This window comes from Trichomycterus rosablanca, chromosome 1 (genome assembly GCF_030014385.1).
Source record: "Trichomycterus rosablanca isolate fTriRos1 chromosome 1, fTriRos1.hap1, whole genome shotgun sequence".
Taxonomy (NCBI): Eukaryota; Metazoa; Chordata; class Actinopteri; order Siluriformes; family Trichomycteridae; genus Trichomycterus; species Trichomycterus rosablanca.
The window spans coordinates 22,039,935-22,060,123 of NC_085988.1; the positions used below are offsets into that span (position 1 = coordinate 22,039,935).

A 20,189-nucleotide genomic window follows, 5' to 3' on the forward strand; every position below is an offset into this window, starting at 1 on the left:
CATTTTTAGTGCAGCTGTGATGCTTGGCAACCTCCCATTCGCCAGCATGCTGATTCCGGCAGACCGCCGGCCAGTGGCAGACCCTCGTTTGTTTGTTACTAATGATCTGACCAAGTGGGATCTGTGGATATTTGTTTATTGGGGGAGGGGGAGATGAGGAGCAAAGCCATACTGCAGGGTCTTGGCTATAAGACGGGGCTTATTGATCGAGCGCCCGGCAACGATGGCACATTTGACACCGCAGCTGATCAAGTGGCTGACAGCAGAGCTGCCACATCATCCATTCACGAGGCAACAGCGCCTGTCATCCCAGCTCTCGGCCGGCTCGGCCAGACGAATGCCTTCGGCATCTCTGTACGGAGACCTCGCCGCAGTCCGAAGTGAATTGTGCATTGTGAGCGAATGTGTAAGCCAAGGCAAGGCATGACTCACCTCTTGGCAGAGAAGCGGGCGTGCTCGAGTGGGGAAAACGCAATGCTTAGCGTGTGAGTGACATGTCTGAGATTTGCCATCTCCCGAGCGCCTTCGTACCAAAGCTCTGCAAGTCGCTAGGTCGAAATGACTGATTCCTATGACTCATGACACAGCAATCAAAAGAAAAATAGTGGCATCGGATTCGGCTGCGGGGATAAGCTCTCTGCAGGTGTAGCGTATCTAAACCCATGCTGGCATAATCAAGCTGGCATGTTTTCCAGTAGAAGAAGTAAAAAAGGCATGATTTTTCAATGCCATGACATATCAGCACCTGACACAAGACAGACACTTATTCCACTAACTATGCATATGCCTGATTCCCAACTGCAATGTGCTAAGCATCCCTTAGCAGTAAAATATATGAGGGATCTTCAAAAAGTTTCCGCACTTTTATATTTTGGTGAGGGTGGGAGGAGTTGTAATTGGTCGTGTCTGAGAGACTGAGAGAGAGCTTATAGTCTGGATTTAGCGCCATCTGATTTCCACCTTTTAGGACGCTTAAAGAAGCTTTAAGGGGAAGAAGATTTTCATATGATGATGATGTGTTTGTTTTTGAAATTCTTAATACTTATAGTTAAAAATAGTGCAGAAACTTTTTGAAGAACCCTCATTTAAACCAAATTATGAGTCCTTTTCCTGTGGGGTCGCCACAGTGGATTATTCGTTGGCATTTTTGATTTGGCACAGTATTTACATCGGATGCCCTTCCTGACACAACCTTACTATGTATCCATACTTGGGACCCTGGAACTAAGCGTGCACTGATATGTGCCCCCTTCCTTCCACCTCAATGGCTAAGTTTACGTAGTGCCATGCACCTTCTCTATTTGTGAGCTTTGTTACCATCAGTGTGGCTTTTACCATTATGAGCTCACCATATAAACCAAACATGTGCCTAAAGTTTGGGAATGTCATTTCCTGTGCGCAAAGCAAAGTCAATAAAGACGTGGTTGGTTTTTTATCCAGGCTTAGGACTGGCACTAAAGGGTGACCCCCCCCCCAATAACTAAGTTAATGTAATGTCACACACCTTCTCTATTTGTGAGCCCAGCCCAGGATTCAAACCCCCCAGAACTCTGTTACCATCAGTGTGGCTTTTACCATTACAAGCTCACCATATGAACCAAACATGTCGCTAAAGTTTGGGAATGACGTGGTTGGGCAAGATTAGTGTGGAGGATCACTTCCCAACGCAAAAATCCTATTTTATTCAGGCTTGGGACTGGCACAAAGGGTGTGCAGTAATATGTGCCCCCCCCCTCCATTATCTAGGTTCACTTAATGCCACGTACCTTTGTTATTTGTGAGCCCAGCCCAGGATTTGAACCTCCAACACTCTGGAATTGCTGTTACCATCAGCCTGGCTTTTACCATTATGAGCTCACCATATAAACCACACAAGTGGCTAGAGTTTGAAAATGTCACTTCCTGTTCCAGCATGACCGTCCCCTGTGTGCAAAGCAAAGTCAATAAAGACGTGGTTGGACAAGATTAGTGTGGAGGATCCCTTCCTGACACAAAGATCCTATTTTATCCAGGCTTGGGACTGGCACTAAGGGTGCAGTAATATGTGCCCCCCTCCAATAGCTAGGTGAGCCCAGCTCAGGATTCAACTCCCCCCCCAGAACTCGGTTACCATCAGTGTGGCTTTTACCATTACAAGCTCATCATATGAACCAAACATGTGGCTAGACTTTGGGAATGTCATTTCCTGTGCGCAAAGCAAAGTCAATAAAGACGTGGTTGGGCAAGATTGGTGTGAAGGAACTCTGACCTTCATCTTACTGAACAGCTTTGGGATTAATTGGATTGCTGATTGTGAGCTGACCCTTCTCATATAATGATAGTGTCTGACCCTTTCATGTTCTTTTAACTGAATGGGCAAAAATGACCACAGACACACTTTAAAATCTTGTCAAGAGCCTTTAGGAATTCTATAGGAACTATAGAATAGTTTAGAATTCATAAGTGAAAAGGGGAAAAGGCAACTTCATTTTATGTCTTGGGTTTTGAAATGAAATGTTAAACAAGCGAATAGTCAGGCATTATGTCCAGACAGTCGGTCAGCATGTGTCTTTTGTCTGCGTGAATTTCTGTCCATTAACCTATAGTATCATTTAATAACACTGTCATTTATTTCACAGAATGTCCCAAATCAAATAGAGCACATTAATATAGCAAGATAAAAGAGTCCTGGAGTTTCTGAACTGTGTTGTGGGTTTGACTTTGTAATGACTAATATTGTCCAAATCTATTTGCACCAGCATGTGCATAACAGATTCACAGCTCAACATCTGTGCACATCAGGAGAGATTAACAAGCCGAAAAACTATTTACAGACTCCAGCCAACAAGTGCAAACTCTTTTGGCTATTTTGGCCATCAGCTGTGTTTTCTTGTCTGTACAATGACTTCAAAATGAGATTCAAACCGACACATGAGCTGGCTGTATTCTTAATAATAATACTACTACTAATAATAATAATTAACAAAACAAGACACAAGACAATACAGCGTGTTGGGGAGCTTCACACTAGCAAATGCTAGAAAATCATCTGGCTGAAGAATACACCTAATGTAGAAGCAGGTTCCACTAAGGAATTGCAAGAATGTATGATGTTTTACCCTCTACCAAGCAAAATACTATTTATTTATTAGGATTTTAACATCATGTTTTACACTTTGGTTACATTCATGACAAAAACGGTAGCTACTCATTACACAAGATTCATCAGTTCACAAGTTTAAAGTCATACACAGTCATGGACAATTTTGTATCTTCAATTCACCTCACATGCATGGTAGCTCAGTGGTTAAGGTACTAGACTAATAATCAGAAATTTGCCTGTTGAAGCCCTATCATCGCCAAATTGCCACTGTTGGGCCCCTGAGCAAGGCCCTTAACCCTCAATTGCTTGATTGTATTCAGTCATAATTGTAAGTCACTTTGGAAATAAGCGTCTGATAAATGCTGCAAATGTAAACGTCTTTGCTTTTGGTATGTTTCACATTCTAATTTATAGCGACGCCTTTTATCCAACGCAACCACCATTTGTGACCAATTACAATGCAAGCAATTTAGGGTTAAGGGCTTTGCTTAGGGGTCCAACAATGCCAGCATGGCTTCAACAAGCAACTTTTTTGATCAGTCGTCCAGTACCCTAACCAATAAGCTACACCACCCATTTCTGAGGTGACATAAAAATTATTGTTTCACACCACTGTAAATTAGACAGGGCTGTCTCATATCTAAAGAGTCTAGCATTATGCTTCATGGTGTTCATCAATTTGGCACAGAACCATAAACAAAGACCATAAGTGTACATGAGTATTTAGCTACAGAAATGCTGCGAATATTCTCAATTCAATAAAAAACATGTACACAAGTGGTGCTTGACCATTGCATGAATATGTGTACCCACACACGCTCCCTGGTTTTTGTGCCATAAACACCCCTCTCAGGAATAAATGAAGGTCCCAGAAAGGCCAAAATTTTAAAAGAAAGGAGAGGAACATGAGCAATTTCCAAAAGGCTATGACGAGACAGAACACAATAGCCGGCATGTTAAAAGCAACATGTTAATGTCAATGCTCTGTTCTGACTAGGAAAAAAAAAAAAAAGATTCAGTGGGTTTTAAAGGTACACTGTGTTAATAATAACATTTTTACTCAAACCTCAGGATAAGTATTATTTTTATGATTTTAAACTATTTACCAGAATGTACCCAAATTATATTATGACATAATACACACACACACACACACACAAACACACATTTATATACTTTAGGGCAAGGGTGACAAAACTAAAAAGTACACTAGCCCACTAGCACTGAGATCAAGGATTCCGCAGGGAAGGCAGGATTGGCTAACTAGAATCAGGCGTTTTCCCGAAGTCACTGAAAACAGCTGCCATTAAGCCATTCCTAAAAAAGAGAACTCTGGATGCGTCTGTGTTAAACAACTACAGGCCGATCTCAAATCTTCCTTTCATAGATCATTGAGAAAGTTGTTTACAATCAAGTCAGCAGTTTTTTGAATTCCAGTGGTTATTTTGACAAATTTCAGTCAGGCTTTCGAGCTCACCACAGCACTGAAACGGCTCTCATAAAAGTGTTAAATGATCTACGGCTGAATACTGACTCGGGTAAAATATCAGTTCTGGTTTTACTGGATCTTAGTGCTGCCTTTGACACTGTAGATCATAGAATATTGCTGGATAGGTTGGAAAACTGGGTTGGACTTTCCAGAACAGTCCTTAATTGGTTCAGGTCTTATTTAGAAGACCGGAGTTACTTCGTCACTATTGGCAGCTGTGAATCCGACAGGGTGGCTATGACATGTGGAATCCCCCAGGGATCAGTTCTCGGACCTCTTCTGTTCAATCTTTATATGCTGCCATTAGGCCAAATGCTACAGGCTAACAACATTGATTACCATAGTTATGCAGATGACACACAGATATATCTGGCTCTCTCACCAGATGATTACAGCCCAATAGATTCACTGTGTCAGTGTCTGGAGGACATCAATAACTGGATGAGCCAGAATTTTTTACAGTTAAATAAGGACAAAACAGAGATTGTGGTGTTTGGTAGCAAAGAAAAGAGGACCAGTGTCAGTAAACACCTCAGTTCCCGGGCTCTAAAAACCAAAGACCAAGTCCGAAATCTTGGCGTTCTAATAGACTCAGATCTTACATTCACCAGCCATATAAAAACCATCACCAAAACAGCCTTCTACCATCTTAGAAATATAGCCAAAATCAAGGGTCTAGTGTGCCAACAAGACCTAGAGAAGCTGATCCATGCTTTTATCTCCAGTAGGGTGGACTATTGTAATGGTCTCTTAACTGGACTTCCCAAAAAGAACATTAAACAGTTACAGCTCATTCAGAACGCTGCTGCTAGAGTTTTAACTAAGACGAAGAGAACTGAGCACATCACTCCAGTTCTAAAATCTCTACACTGGCTTCCAGTTAGTTACAGAATAGAATTTAAAGTGCTGCTACTGGTCTATAAATCACTGAATGGGTTCGGCCCAGAATACATCTCAGATATGTTTAGAGAATATAAACCTAGTAGATCTCTTAGATCCATGGACTCAGGTCAGCTAGTTGAGCCCAGAGTCCAAACTAAACACGGTGAAGCAGCATTTAGCTGTTGGGCAGCATATAACTGGAACAGACTGCCAGGAGATATTAGATGTTCCGCAAATGTAGAAATCTTTAAATCCAGGTTAAAAACATTCCTTTTTTCTTGTGCCTATGATTGAGCTAGAAATTTTTGCCATTACCCTCATTTTACCATATTTCTTTTAGTTTTTCATGCTCTTCTAAATTGTAATGTTTATTTTACTATATTTTCTTTTAGTTTTCATGTTCTTAATTTTTTATCTCTCTTGTTTTAATTTCATATTCCCTAAATTGTAGGTTATACTTTACAATAATTTCTTTTAATTTTTCATGTCCTTAATTTGTTTTTTATCTCTCTTGTTTGAATTTCATGTTGTCTTAATTGTAACTAAATGTTTGCAAGAAGTCTTTCTGAGGTTTTAGATCTCAGGAATGTTTTAATGCTTTTAATTAATTTTTTTTTCCTTATGTAAAGCACTTTGAATTGCCACTGTGTATGAAAGGTGCTATACAAATAAACTTGCCTTGCCTTGCCTTGCCTAATGCCGGGGTGGGGGTTCCAAAACATTTTACATCTTAGTCATTGAAAGGTGGGCTTGTTGTTGGTTACATTTTATTATTGTATTACATTTTATATAAGTAAATAAGAGATATTTTTAAGTGTTTGAAAAAAACACATTAAGAAAGTTCTAAATATAACATACATTTTCTTAAAATATGGGGGAAAATATTATTAATAATTATTATAATATTATATTCTAATTAGTATAATATATTACAATAATAATAATAATAATAATTATTATTATTATTATATTTTCTTTTTGCATTTTTCCCCAATGTTCCTCCCAATCTCGTCATATCCAATGACCCAATTGCATTAAGCTTTCTCTCTACTACTTCTGACTTCCACTCCTGACCGAGGAGAGCCATGATTAACACACGGCCCCTCCAACACGTGCAGTAGCCGACCGCTTCTTTTCACTTAGATGAGGCAGGTGTTATCAATCAGCGATCAGAGGTAGTAATTGCATCAGTTATGAGGATACCCGTCCGGCACACAACCCAACAGATGTGTCAATCATTGTCCGTGTAGGCGCCCAGCCTGCCAGTAGCGAAGCTGAAATTTTAACTCGTAAGTGCTAGCATGTTTTACCACCTTTATTTTTTTCCCACAGTATTACCCAGCAGATCTTTCTGTAGTGACACTATCACATTCTAAATGTGCGTGCGATTAAAATGACACAAGCAGTGAGCCCTTTGACATTAAACAAAACGCAAGCGAAACAGCGCCTTTAAGGCATGTCATAACGTCAAGGCATGTAAAGGCACCACTTACAGTAGACTCAGTGCACCGAATAGCAAATAAGTGCATTGCCTCTTCTGAAAAATGAAAAGCTGTCATCCCACAACCTTGCTGCCCACATTGAGAGAATGATATACTCCATAAGCTCAAACGAGCAATGTGCCAAATAAAAGCTGCTATACATCACTCTTTAGCTGCAGATTTGTGAGCGAATGACATTTTCACTGCACACGGACAAAAGAAGAGCGGCACTCGCTTATTTTTTGGAGATTATTGAGTGTATTGAGTGGAAGATCTGGAATGGCAGACTGGGGGTGAATATGTGTGGAATATGCCATGTTTGATAAACTGAGTAAATGAACAAAGCATAAGTAAAAGAGTGAAGGAGTAAATAATTGTAAGGTTTTTGTAAGCCTGTTATGTATGTTTATATAAGAGTGAGAGGGCATGGGACCACCGGTACACACATCACGATCCATTCTTTAGAAGGCAGGTATCAATATTTTGTACATCAAAAGGGATGCCATTCACCATGCCATCTTGTAAATGACCACTTTTACAAGATATTTCATCAGATCTTTATGAGTATTTATATTTTTACCCCACAGTATTTAGATTAGTGGATGATATATGCAAAATCCTATATAATGATTATTTTTCATATTTAATCAAATAATGGTACTAATCACAGCAACCTTTTTGCTTATGTTGGATTTTTATACACACATCATATCCGTGCCATCTAGTTTACCAAACTGATCTGGAGTCCGGCATTAATGAAATATGTCTCCTGTGCCATTGTGTCCCAATATTAATGGTTAGGCACCATTAGACTGGTACTCTGTTCACCCAAAATTAAGTGGCATTACAGATGTGCTTTGTATTTTCATCCAGAATCAATGGGCAATGCACTGTGATCCTGATGCTAATGCTAATGCTAATGATTTTGATTATTAATAATAATAATAATAATAATAATAATAACAATAGTACCACAGTAACACCGGTTACTGTGGTATCGTTCGCGAACTTCATTATGAACCGGTTCTGTGTGTTTCCACCGAAAAAAAAGAGGTTCCAAACAGTGAACTTGCAATCGAATCTGGCACCAAAGAATACTCAGGTTTTTCAGCGCAAACCATGACGTCATCTATGGGTGTGTCAAAGTGTAGAGATTTGGGTGCTTTTACATGAGAAGCTGCAAAACCGCTGTGCTGTTGTTTCATAGGATACTTGACGCTGCACTTTCATCTTTTAAAGTTCACCTGATTGAATTTTAAGCCAGTTTGCCGCTGATATTTTTAAGCAAGAATATAAAAGTCAGGTGCCCGATTTACTGAAGCAGAAACACTGCACTCCAAGCAATTGCCAGGACTACACCTGAACAGCATCAAAGAAGAGCATTTAGGGAAAATGTGCCAGCTACTCGATCCACCACTGAGTTATAACCAAGATGCTCGCCAGAGAACCAAATGAAAAAACCCAACAAACCAACTGTGGACCCAAGTCCAGGATGGATTACTGTGACAGCTACAACACAGGTTTGGTCACATTTTATCACTGTCTGTCAGAAATTTTGTAAGTTTTCTTCAGGTCTTCTGGTTTCTTTTCACCTCACAAAAAAGTGGCTGTTTCAAATATTAATGGTTAGCTAAATCTTACGTAGTGGACAGTTTTTATCATTAAATAGTATACACAGTATCATTATTAATGTAACATGACAAAGGCTCCAGGTACAACCCTACATCCGTGATGAATTAACCAAGTCATGAAGAAAAGCCACAAAGTCAACAAAGATAAAAATATAAAAAAAAAAGTATATGAACAAATAAAAGTCAAGAAAAAAACAAAAATCAATTGCAAGTGAAGCATGAATATAAAAATCAGATGACTGATTTACTGAAACAGAAACACTGCAGTCCAAGCAATCGCCACTCCTAAACAGCATCAGAGAAGAGCATTTGGGGGAAATGCACAAGCTACTTGATCCACCACTGAGTTATCACCCAGATGCTCACCAGAAAAACAGATGTAAAAAACGCAGCAAACCAAACAAACCAGAGGTACTATTAAGTTGCTTTAGCAACATCTATTACTAGTAGGGATATAAAATAAATTACATGCATCAAACTTTGCCACAACAGTTTGGGGAGACCTCTTTCCTGCTCCAGCATGACTTGATGCTGTCATATTCATGGTCAAAAAATAAACACAGGCCAGAGTCACAATATGGTCAGTATGTTGAAAATTGAATACTCTAAATAGGGCACCAATCCATCACAGGGCTTCGGCCATCCGCACAGCCCCAAAAATACTTTTATATTTCATAGGAACCTGGCCAAGGTCGTAGACCTTTTAGGCCTTACAGTGGAACTGCCCTCAGAGAGCAGATTGTGTAATGTCCCTTATCTGAAGCAGCCTGTCATATTGTGATACCTAGTTCTCAGTTCTTTACTATACCTTTTCTATCCACTTTCTCCGTTGTGTGCTGTGGATGTTTTTGTGTTTTCATTATTTTGGCCAGCCCCTTTTTGTTTGTGGCTTTTTAGTATTGTTCTACCTCGGTTAAGCAACCTGCATTTGGGTTAAGTTTTAGTTCTTGGAGATAAGGAGCTACACCTTGCGCTTTAGTAGCAAGACAAAACTTGGCCTGTTACACTTATGTTCAGGTGTCCAGATACTTTTGACCATATAGTTTATTATAGTGCAAATAGAAAAGCGAGAGCAGCTTTGTGGTTTTAGCCGAATGTACCGTGTCTAAGAGGGAGGTTACGGCCTTCAAACAGCACGCCAATCTAAGTTAAAGGATGAAGCATTCCAGATGATACATCATACCTGAGAAAATATGGCTGGATCCCGTCTGCACACAAATATTGTTCAGTGACATCCATCTCCAGCGACATGAATCATTTAAGAGAGAAACTAGAAATAGCAGTGGGGGTAAGGAATGTCAAAGAGGGCGCATTCCCGTTCCTGTGCACAGCCAGTCCGCAGCGGGCAGAGGTACAGAAAGCTGAACACGTCCCGTGCATCTGGCTGAAGGTGAAATAAAGTACAACTGCCAATTAGGCGTAACAAGCATTAGTTACAATCGGGAGAACAGGTGATTAGTGCCAGAGAAGTGAGAATAACGATCTCATCATTACTGAGAAAACTAGTCATGACAGAATTATAGCGACCATTACCTTTACTCATCTTTTAACCAGCTGGTGAGAAATGAGAATGAAAACAAAATTATAGCAACACTTTTAGCATGAAACTAAAAATAATAATGGCACCACAGTTACATACAGGTTCTGGGGCCCTGGTTTGGTCATATATGGTCATTGTCTGTCAGACGTTTTGCAAGTTTTTTCTTTAGGTCTTCTCACAAAATTGTGGCTGAATTGACTATTTTAAATTGCCCATAGTGTTAGATACAGTTGTAGGTGTGTGTTGCCCTACAATAGACTGGCACTCTGACTGTTCAGGGTGTATTTCTTGATAGCACCAAATCCACCACAGCCTTAACCAAAATAAAGTGGCATTACAAGTGTGCTTTGTATTTAGATTTCATAACAAAGGGCAGTGTGCTGTGATTCTAATAAAAATAATAATAATAATAATAATAATAATAATACCACATGGCACGGTGGCTTAGTGGGTAGCACTGACGCCTCACAGCAAGAAGGTCCTGGGTTTGATCCCCAGGCGGGGCGGTCCAGGTCCTTTCTGTGCGGAGTTTGCATGTTCTCCACGTGTCTGCGTGGGTTTCCTTCGGGAGCTCCGGTTTCCTTCCACAGTCCAAAAACATGCAGTCAGGTTAACTGGAGACACTGAATTGCCCTATAAGTGAATGGGTGTGTGTGTGTGTGTGTGTGTGTGTGTGTGTGTCTGCCCTGCGATGGCCTGGTGTCCTGTCCAGGGTGTTACTGTATGCCTTGCGCCCATTGAAAAGCTGGGATAGGCTCCAGCACCCCCCCCCCCCCCCCCCTTCCTCCCACACACACACATTCCGCGACCCTAATTGGATAAGCGGATAAGAAAATGAATGAATGAATGTTACCACATTTACATAGTCTGGAGCCCTGGTTTGGTGTTTTGCAAGTTTTCTTCAGGTCTTCTGGTTTCTTTCCACCTTACAAAAATGTAGCCAAGTTGGCTGTTTTAAATTGCCTATAGTGTTTGTAGGTGTGTGTTGCCCTACAATAGACTGGCACCCTGTTCCTTGATGTGTATTCCTTGATGGCACCAGATCCACCACAGCCTTAGCCAAAATAAAATGGCTTTGTGTATAGGTGTGCTTTGTGTTTTCATCCAGAAACAATGGGTATTCTGTGATACTAATAATAATAATAATAATAATAACTCACAGCCATGCACTGTTATCCATCTTAAAACAGTTTACAAATCGAATTGAAACGAGTGGCATGCCAGTGATTTAAGGTTTAGCCTGGAGTCCCCCTCTTCTTTGATAAGGATCAATACAGCTTTTTACTGCTTTTAATTAAAATTCAGCAGGCCTTAGGGAATGCTTCATTATAGACAAGCAACTACATCATCCACTCAGGATGCTCGATTCAACAGCCCCAAAAAACCCTGCTTCATCCACTCAGCATGTTCCATTCAACATCCCAAAAGAAAGTGCTTCATCCATTTAGCATATTTTTAACCACCTCACACTCAAGGACCAGAAATAATAAAGCAAATGAATGAGCATTGATGTTCTAAGGGCACGCAGGCACAACATTTTTTAGTACTTGGTATGTTCTCTCTTTTGCTGTAATAACAGCACATGCTTAGCTGTCATGGACTCCACAAGCTTGTTTCCTGATCTGATCTGACAGTCCATGTTTTCCCAGCAAGATGACACAATATTCCAAAAAGCATATTAGGATGTTATTAAAAGCTTGGCTTTATCTGTCTTCCAGTTAGGGCTGGGCGATTTTCACGATTAATTCGGTTAATTCGCATGAACGTTTTCACCCGATGTTAGAATGTGACAATCGCGATTGTTTACATACTTTATATTTTAATTAAAATACCAACATGTCACGAAGCAGAAACTGACCAGCGGAATATAAATCAGGGAAAATTTAATATAAAAAGGCGAAAACAGTGTACAAAATCAGGTAGAGTCCAAAACCAGCGAAAACCAAAACAGTAAACGGAAGACAACAAGGATTATACACGGTAACGGTTAGATTCAGTAATAAGGAGCGCAAACACGATCAGCAAAACGAGACACAAACAGAAGAGTTTAATTCAGATTCACTGAATCAAACACCGCTGAACTGAATCAAAATACGGAGCCAATGAGCCCGATCAGGAAAGTAACGAATTACATTTACTCGCGTTACTGTAATTGAGTCGGTTTTTTTTGTGTACTTGTACTTTTTAAAGTAGATTTTACAGCCTGTAATTTTACTTTTACTTAAGTAAGTTTTGTACTAAGAATTGTAATTCGCTACATTTTAAATCACATCCGTTACTGAGTAAAAAAATCGCGTCTGGGAAACTGCTGCAGTGAATTCTGCGATAAGGAGTCGGATCTTTTGTTTCGGTTCCTTTTAAAGAGCCGTATGTATGTAACGACTCCCAAATGCGCGAATCGGTTCCTTTATTTTGGCTTAAAGGGCCGTTCAATAGAATCGAATCATTCTACGACACATAATAGTGGTTAATACAGTTTGAAAGTTTTATGGGACTAAAATGACACATTACACATCCTTAAATGTTTAAAATGTTGTATCCACCCCCCAAATCACAAGAGGACAAAATCAAAGCTGAGCTGAGTGATCACTTGATGCCCCCCCAATGTAGATACTGATACAGACTCACTCAGTGGTGGAAACAGCACAGTACAGGCTCGTGTTCCTTTTAAGAAACCTGTAAAGAACTCTTTGTAGTATTTTTCTTACTTTATTTTTTATTTATGTAGTATATAAGGAGGTTCTGCTGAACATTATTTAAAATAAAAGTTGTTTGTGAGCTATTCTTAGATATAGATAGATAAAGATATAGGTAATTTAGATCTATTTTGTTTTAATTATTGTTAATTATTGTGATATCGTTATTGTTATAAAGTTTGAGTCCCTCAAAAGGATAATTATAGGTGGTGCTGTTACTATTTTTGCACTTTTAGCTGTTTTTAATAAGAAGTGCATTTAATTGTGTCAGGGCGGTGATGACAATAAGCCCTGCTCTTCTATTTTAAAACGTCCTAACGGTGAGGATAGTGCCTGCTCCTGAATTAATGTGTGCAGGAGAGCGATGGCAGGATGGGAGGAGGAGATGTTCTGAGATTTGCGGCAGCTCATTAGAATGCCCGGCAGGCTGCAAGCAGAGCCGTCTTCCTCGCGGGTCAGTGACGACGCCCGGCAAAGTGGTGACAGTGAGCGGAGACACTTCCAGCATTCATTTCACCTGTCAGAGGGTGAGGAGGACAAAAGCTATTAAGAATTCCAGAGGATTTAGCCTCTGTAGCGAGGGGTTCCTCAGACATACTCGGCGCTAAAATAAAAGGAAGGACGTCTGCAGACGCCTGCTCCGGCACTAATCACCTCTCTATGAGCCAAATACCCTCCAACATCAATTTAGGATCTAGCACAGGAGCTACTTGTATTATTCATGTACATATGAGCAATCCGCATGTATTCAAGCAACGATATCACAACTGCAATACCATCTTTAAGCAAGAAGAAGGATTAAAAGTGTTTAATATGCACACACATAAGGAGAGATTATGATTCAAAGCCCTGTGTGTTATGATGACTACTGTTGGACTACTGCAACTCCCTCCTGGCAGGTGCTTGTCCACTATTAAACCTTTGCAGCTCATTCAAAAAGCTGGTTTTTAACCAACCTAAACACTGCCACATCACCCCACTGCAGCATTCTCTTCACTGGCTTCCTGTAGCTGCCCGCATTCAGTTTTAAATACTGATGCTTGCCTACGAAGCCAAATGAGTCTAATAAACCCTTGCTCTGTACCACGCAACCTCCGAACCACTAGTCTCGCTCGACTTGATCCTCCACCCAGGACTCGAGGAAGACAAGCATCAAGGCTCTTCTCTGTACTGGCACACAGGTGGTGGAACGTGCTTCCCTTGTCTGTCCAAACATCTGAGTCTCTTGCTGTCTTTAAAAAACGATTAAAAACCACCTCTTTACTAAGCACTTAAGCTGACATGTACTTATTTACTAACAAAAAAAAAACACTAACTTTGGTTCTAACAGAGTTTTAGCAGATTTGTGTTCTTGGACTGTTGTTTACTTAAACTAGAGTAAGGTAATGTTTATTATGAAAGCACTTACAGTGTATCACAAAAGTGAGTACACCCCTCACATTTCTGCAGATATTGAAGTATATCTTTTCATGGGACAACACTGACAAAATGACACTTTGACACAATGAAAAGTAATCTGTGTGCAGCTTATATAACAGTGTAAATTTATTCTTCCCTCAAAATAACTCAATATACAGCCATTAATGTCTAAACCACCGGCAACAAAAGTGAGTACACCCCTTAGTGAAAGTTCCTGAAGTGTCAATATTTTGTGTGGCCACCATTATTTCCCAGAACTGCCTTAACTCTCCTGGGCATGGAGTTTACCAGAGCTTCACAGGTTGCCACTGGAATGCTTTTCCACTCCTCCATGACGACATCACGGAGCTGGCGGATATTCGAGACTTTGCGCTCCTCCACCTTCCGCTTGAGGATGCCCCAAAGATGTTCTATTGGGTTTAGGTCTGGAGACATGCTTGGCCAGTCCATCACCTTTACCCTCAGCCTCTTCAATAAAGCAGTGGTCGTCTTGGAGGTGTGTTTGGGGTCATTATCATGCTGGAACACTGCCCTGCGACCCAGTTTCCGGAGGGAGGGGATCATGTTCTGCTTCAGTATTTCACAGTACATATTGGAGTTCATGTGTCCCTCAATGAAATGTAACTCCCCAACACCTGCTGCACTCATGCAGCCCCAGACCATGGCATTCCCACCACCATGCTTGACTGTAGGCATGACACACTTATCTTTGTACTCCTCACCTGATTGCCGCCACACATGCTTGAGACCATCTGAACCAAACAAATTAATCTTGGTCTCATCAGACCATAGGACATGGTTCCAGTAATCCATGACCTTTGTTGACATGTCTTCAGCAAACTGTTTGCGGGCTTTCTTGTGTAGAGACTTCAGAAGAGGCTTCCTTCTGGGGTGACAGCCATGCAGACCAATTTGATGTAGTGTGCGGCGTATGGTCTGAGCACTGACAGGCTGACCCCCCACCTTTTCAATCTCTGCAGCAATGCTGACAGCACTCCTGCGCCTATCTTTCAAAGACAGCAGTTGGATGTGACGCTGAGCACGTGCACTCAGCTTCTTTGGACGACCAACGCGAGGTCTGTTCTGAGTGGACCCTGCTCTTTTAAAACGCTGGATGATCTTGGCCACTGTGCTGCAGCTCAGTTTCAGGGTGTTGGCAATCTTCTTGTAGCCTTGGCCATCTTCATGTAGCGCAACAATTCGTCTTTTAAGATCCTCAGAGAGTTCTTTGCCATGAGGTGCCATGTTGGAACTTTCAGTGACCAGTATGAGAGAGTGTGAGAGCTGTACTACTAAATTGAACACACCTGCTCCCTATGCACACCCGAGACCTAGTAACACTAGCGAGTCACATGACATTTTGGAGGGAAAATGACGAGCAGTGCTCAATTTGGACATTTAGGGGTGTAGTCTCTTAGGGGTGTACTCACTTTTGTTGCCGGTGGTTTAGACATTAATGGCTGTATATTGAGTTATTTTGAGGGAAGAATAAATTTACACTGTTATATAAGCTGCACACAGACTACTTTTCATTGTGTCAAAGTGTCATTTTGTCAGTGTTGTCCCATGAAAAGATATACTTAAATATCTGCAGAAATGTGAGGGGTGTACTCACTTTTGTGATACACTGTATGTAAGTCGTTCTGGATAAGAGCGTCTGCTAAATGTTGAAAAATGTAAATGATCACAGATGCTAATATAACAAGCCCTTGCTAGGCAGGAAAAGAGGGGCAGATTTAGCCAGTATGCCAGTAAGAATGTGAGGATGGATGGCATTTATTTACTCTGCAGCATTAAATGTTTCTAAAGCAGCATTTAAAAAAACTCACAGAAAGGATTTCTGACATGGAATGACCTGTTTTTGCTGTTTGCTTTTAAAAAAAGAAGACTCCTGGGAGTGAAAAATATCTGCATATGCTGCCCTGTTTTTAGAAAACAAAGGCTCCGTAAACTTCACAACTTTTGAAAAGAGTACACTGCCAAAGATAGTTGTTTAATCATGCGGGAGAAGAGTTACGAAGTGGATTTATTTATATATTTATTTATTTGTTGGCTAGATGTACATGCAAGCCTTCTTTAAACCTGGTATGTCAGCAATAAATAGAAATGTATGCACACAAACGCCTGAGAAAGCAGAAAGAACAGACTCACAATTAGTGGTGTTTTAATTTAGCCTTTTCACAGATTTTTTTTTAAGTATCCCGTACTGAACATGGTCTAGGTAAAAACACAGTGACGGGGCACTCGGGTTGAGCAGCAGTTGGTAATTATGAGTCTAGGAGGTGCCACAGTCCTGGCTGGCCACTCAACAGACACAGCTGATTGTGTCTGAAAGAGGAAGGCCACAAGTGGAGAAAAATATAAAATAAAATAAATAAATAATAAAATGAATAAAAACAAATAAAAAACATTATATATTGTAATATAATGTTATTATAATTACATATAATTTTTATATAATTAATATATATTGTATATTATAATATTATAAAAAGTAATTCAGAGCTATTTTAAATGTGCACAAGAAAAAAAATATAATCTTATAAATACAGCAAGTAAAAATGTATTATTTTAAAGTAATTATTAAATCATTTTAAATTGAACTATTACAAATGTCCAGTTTCAATTTTTTCACCCCCAAAGGGCAGCACAATGGCTCGGTGAGCAGCACCTGTCGCCTCACAGCAAGAAGGTCCTGGGTTCGATTCCCAGGTGAAGCAGTCCGGGTTCTTTCTGTGTGGAGTTTGTATGTTCTCCCCATGTCTGTGTGGATTTCCTCCCACAGTCCAAAGACATGCAAGTGAGGTGAATTGAAGATACAAAATTTTCCATGACTGTGTTTGACATTAAAGACTTGAACTGATGAATCTTGTGTGACCAAAACATGATTCCTTCAGGTTTAAGCACACTCAAACTTGCCTCCAAAAAACCAGCACAGCAGCAGTGACAGTGTCTGAAAAACAGTGTCTGACTGATCCTTTTTTGTTTTGCTACACACAGATGGTTTAAAGCTTCTTTATCTAACAAATGATTAGTTATATGGGCAAGCTGTAGCCTAGTGGTTAAGGTACTGAACTAGTAATCAGAAGATTGCTGGTTCAAGCCCCACCACTGGCAGGTTGCTGCTGTTGGGCCCTTGAACAAGGCCCTTAACCCTCAATTGCTCAGACTGTATACTGTAACTGTAATGTAAGTCGCTTTGGATAAAAGCGTCTGCTAAATGCAGAAAATTTAAATGTCTTGACGTAGCTACATCAGATGTTAACAATGTACATAATGGGGGAAAAATCTTGTTGATTCCTGGCTTTCATGCGATACTGATGTTTGCGTCTGTAATACTTCACTACTGACGCTACACTGAGCATAATTCTTTGTGATTTTGTCTAAAACTGATGCCTGGACTAGCTAATCATAATTTACTAAAAGGTTCTGTCAAAACAATGGCAAATCAAACAATATGAAGATTAATAGTAGAATATTCCAAAATAAATAATGATTATAGGTTAATACTGACTCAGTGGGTAGCACTCTCGCCTCACAGCAAGAAGGTCCTGGGTTCGATCCCTAGGTGGGGCGGTCCGGGTCCTTTCTGTGTGGAGTTTGCATGTTCTCCCCGTGTCCGCGTGGGTTTCCTCCGGGTGCTCCGGTTTCCTCCCACAGTCCTAAGACATGTTAGTGAGGTGAATTGGTGAACCTTGTGTAATGAGTAACTACTGTTTCTGTCATGAATGTAACCAAAGTGTAAAACATGACGTTAAAATCCTAATAAACAAACAAACTGACTGGCGTTATGGACTACTGTTTGGGTGAAAGGCCTGGTAGTGTAATAAACTTCTTTAGATAATGAGTTAAACAGTCACTTACACATACAGTAGGCTAGCCAGCTAAAGTACACACTTGAATTAAGGAAAGCACTAACTGATTATTTTGGATTCATTAGCTACCAGTTGTCTGCTGTTGGCTACCATGGCAAAGAAAACCAGACTGCTAACTTTTCCACTAGACATAATGGCCAGTTATGCTCTCGTTTACTTTCTGGGATTCAAACAGCGACCACCCATCAACAACATAATTGGCTTTCTGTAGCACTACCAGACAAGTTTTACACACATTCAGCCTAAATGCTTGTTTATACTCGTGGAATCGAAGGACAAGTGTTTTCTTTACTGTGGTACAGTGTGATACATTATTCAGCATAGAGACCTACAGGAACCACGTTTTGCTCTGATGCTCAGATATTATCACAAAAGAGGGTGAAAAAATCCTATTAACCACAGTTCAAGAGTAGCAAGTTAAGCACTGTTAGAAAATAAGTAAACAGGACACTCGCCTGTGAATGAGTGTGCGTGCCGTTTTAGCAGCCAAGTGCAGCTACACAAATGTAAACAAGAAGAAGCGTAATGTTATTGAATTAGGGAGCTGATTCAATACGGTGTTTGATTCAGTCTAAATGAAAGGATGATTCATGACAGGATTTTTGTATTATTATTAATGCTGTATGCCTCACAGCCCACGTTAGCTCTTATAGCAGAGCAATACACTTTATTAGGAACACCTCATGTGCCCATGTATGCAATTATCAATTGTGTGGCAGCAAAGCAATGCATAGAATCCTACAAAAATGGCTTCAGAGCTTTGGTTCATGTTCACATCAAACACTAGAATAAGAAAATAAACGATGATCTGAGTGACATTGATCATGGCATGTTTGTTGGCGCCGAATTATCTCATTTGAGTATGTTTGAACAAAAAGCATCCAGTGTGCAGCAATTGTAAAGAAAACAAATGATCTTAGAGAGGTCATATGAAGGCTACCGTAACTCAAAAAACAGGAATCTGAGGCTTCAGCAGGCACTGGTTTATTAACACTTAAAAGGATTGGAAAAAATGTTGCCTGGTCAAACAAATCTTGACACAATATACACATGGCAGGGTCATAATGTGACATTAAGAGCATTCATTTAGGGTGCTAATATAGCTTGTGTCAACATTTCGGTAATAGGACGGTTTGTGCCCTGCCACTGAAGCACCAGGTGCCTGCAAGATTAAAAAATGAACCCAATTTACTTAATGTCTAAGGATGCTACTAAGGTAGAACGATACTGTACAACCACAACCATAGATAAAACTTAAAACATAAAATAAAATAATAATACAATGAAAATAAAATAATGGAGAATGAAACCAGAAAAAGACACCAAACCTCCATGGCCTGCAATGATAAAAAAAACAAGTGTATAGGAAAGGAAAGCTCACAATAAAGCTCAATCCACAAGCCTGTGACAACCAAGTTCTCGTTCCCCTGAAAAAGAAGTAAAGAGTAGAAGCCAAAAACAAACCACCAACTGGCACATCCCCTGTGTCACATCTGGATCAGACATGATCCAGCTTTGAAAAAGACCTGACGGGCAAAAAAGCGTGATGACTGAAAAGTGCTGCAACACCAGCTGAGTTTTCAGGAAAAAGACAAAGATAAAGAGTGCAGGCATCTGCGCTGGCAGAAAACTAGACTAAAACCAACAACATTCAAAAGAAGAAATAGATAAATAGGATTAATAGAGGGACCTTCACCATAAACAATAAGGCACATAGAATCTCAATTAAAGGTATTGATACAAAGAATCATCTGTGCCTTCACACCCCCTGATGGCCTTATGGCAGATATGGCATAGCATTATTCTGTAAATCGCGCCCCTCTGCACATCTCCATGGCAGATGAACCTATTACAAGTTCAGGCTGATCTTGATAGTCTAATACAGCGGTTCTTAATCTTTTTTTTCTCCTAGACCCCCTGAGTTAAAATAAATAAATAAATAAATAAAAAATACATTCTGGGATCCCAATTGGATTGAGATCTGGGGAATTTGGAGGCCAAGTCAACACCTCAAACTCGTCGTTGTGCTCCTCAAACCATTCCTGAAGCATTTTGGCTTTGTGGCAGGGTGCATTATCCTGCTGAAAGAGGCCA

At 40.2% G+C, this 20,189-nt stretch overlaps 1 protein-coding gene across 3 annotated transcripts in view; it reads right to left on the reverse strand.

Moving 5' to 3' along the window:
- Positions 1-20,189, reverse strand: part of enox2 (ecto-NOX disulfide-thiol exchanger 2) — a 616,994-nt gene that overhangs the window by 250,755 nt on the left and 346,050 nt on the right. The window contains exon 1 of one of the 3 annotated variants that reach the window (XM_062990367.1): positions 17,735-17,853. The exons of the other annotated variants lie outside the window; for them this stretch is intronic. The gene's annotated coding sequence lies outside the window, so the exon portion shown is untranslated. Of the gene's footprint in view, positions 1-17,734; positions 17,854-20,189 lie in introns of those variants that run through there. 3 annotated transcript variants of the gene reach the window in all.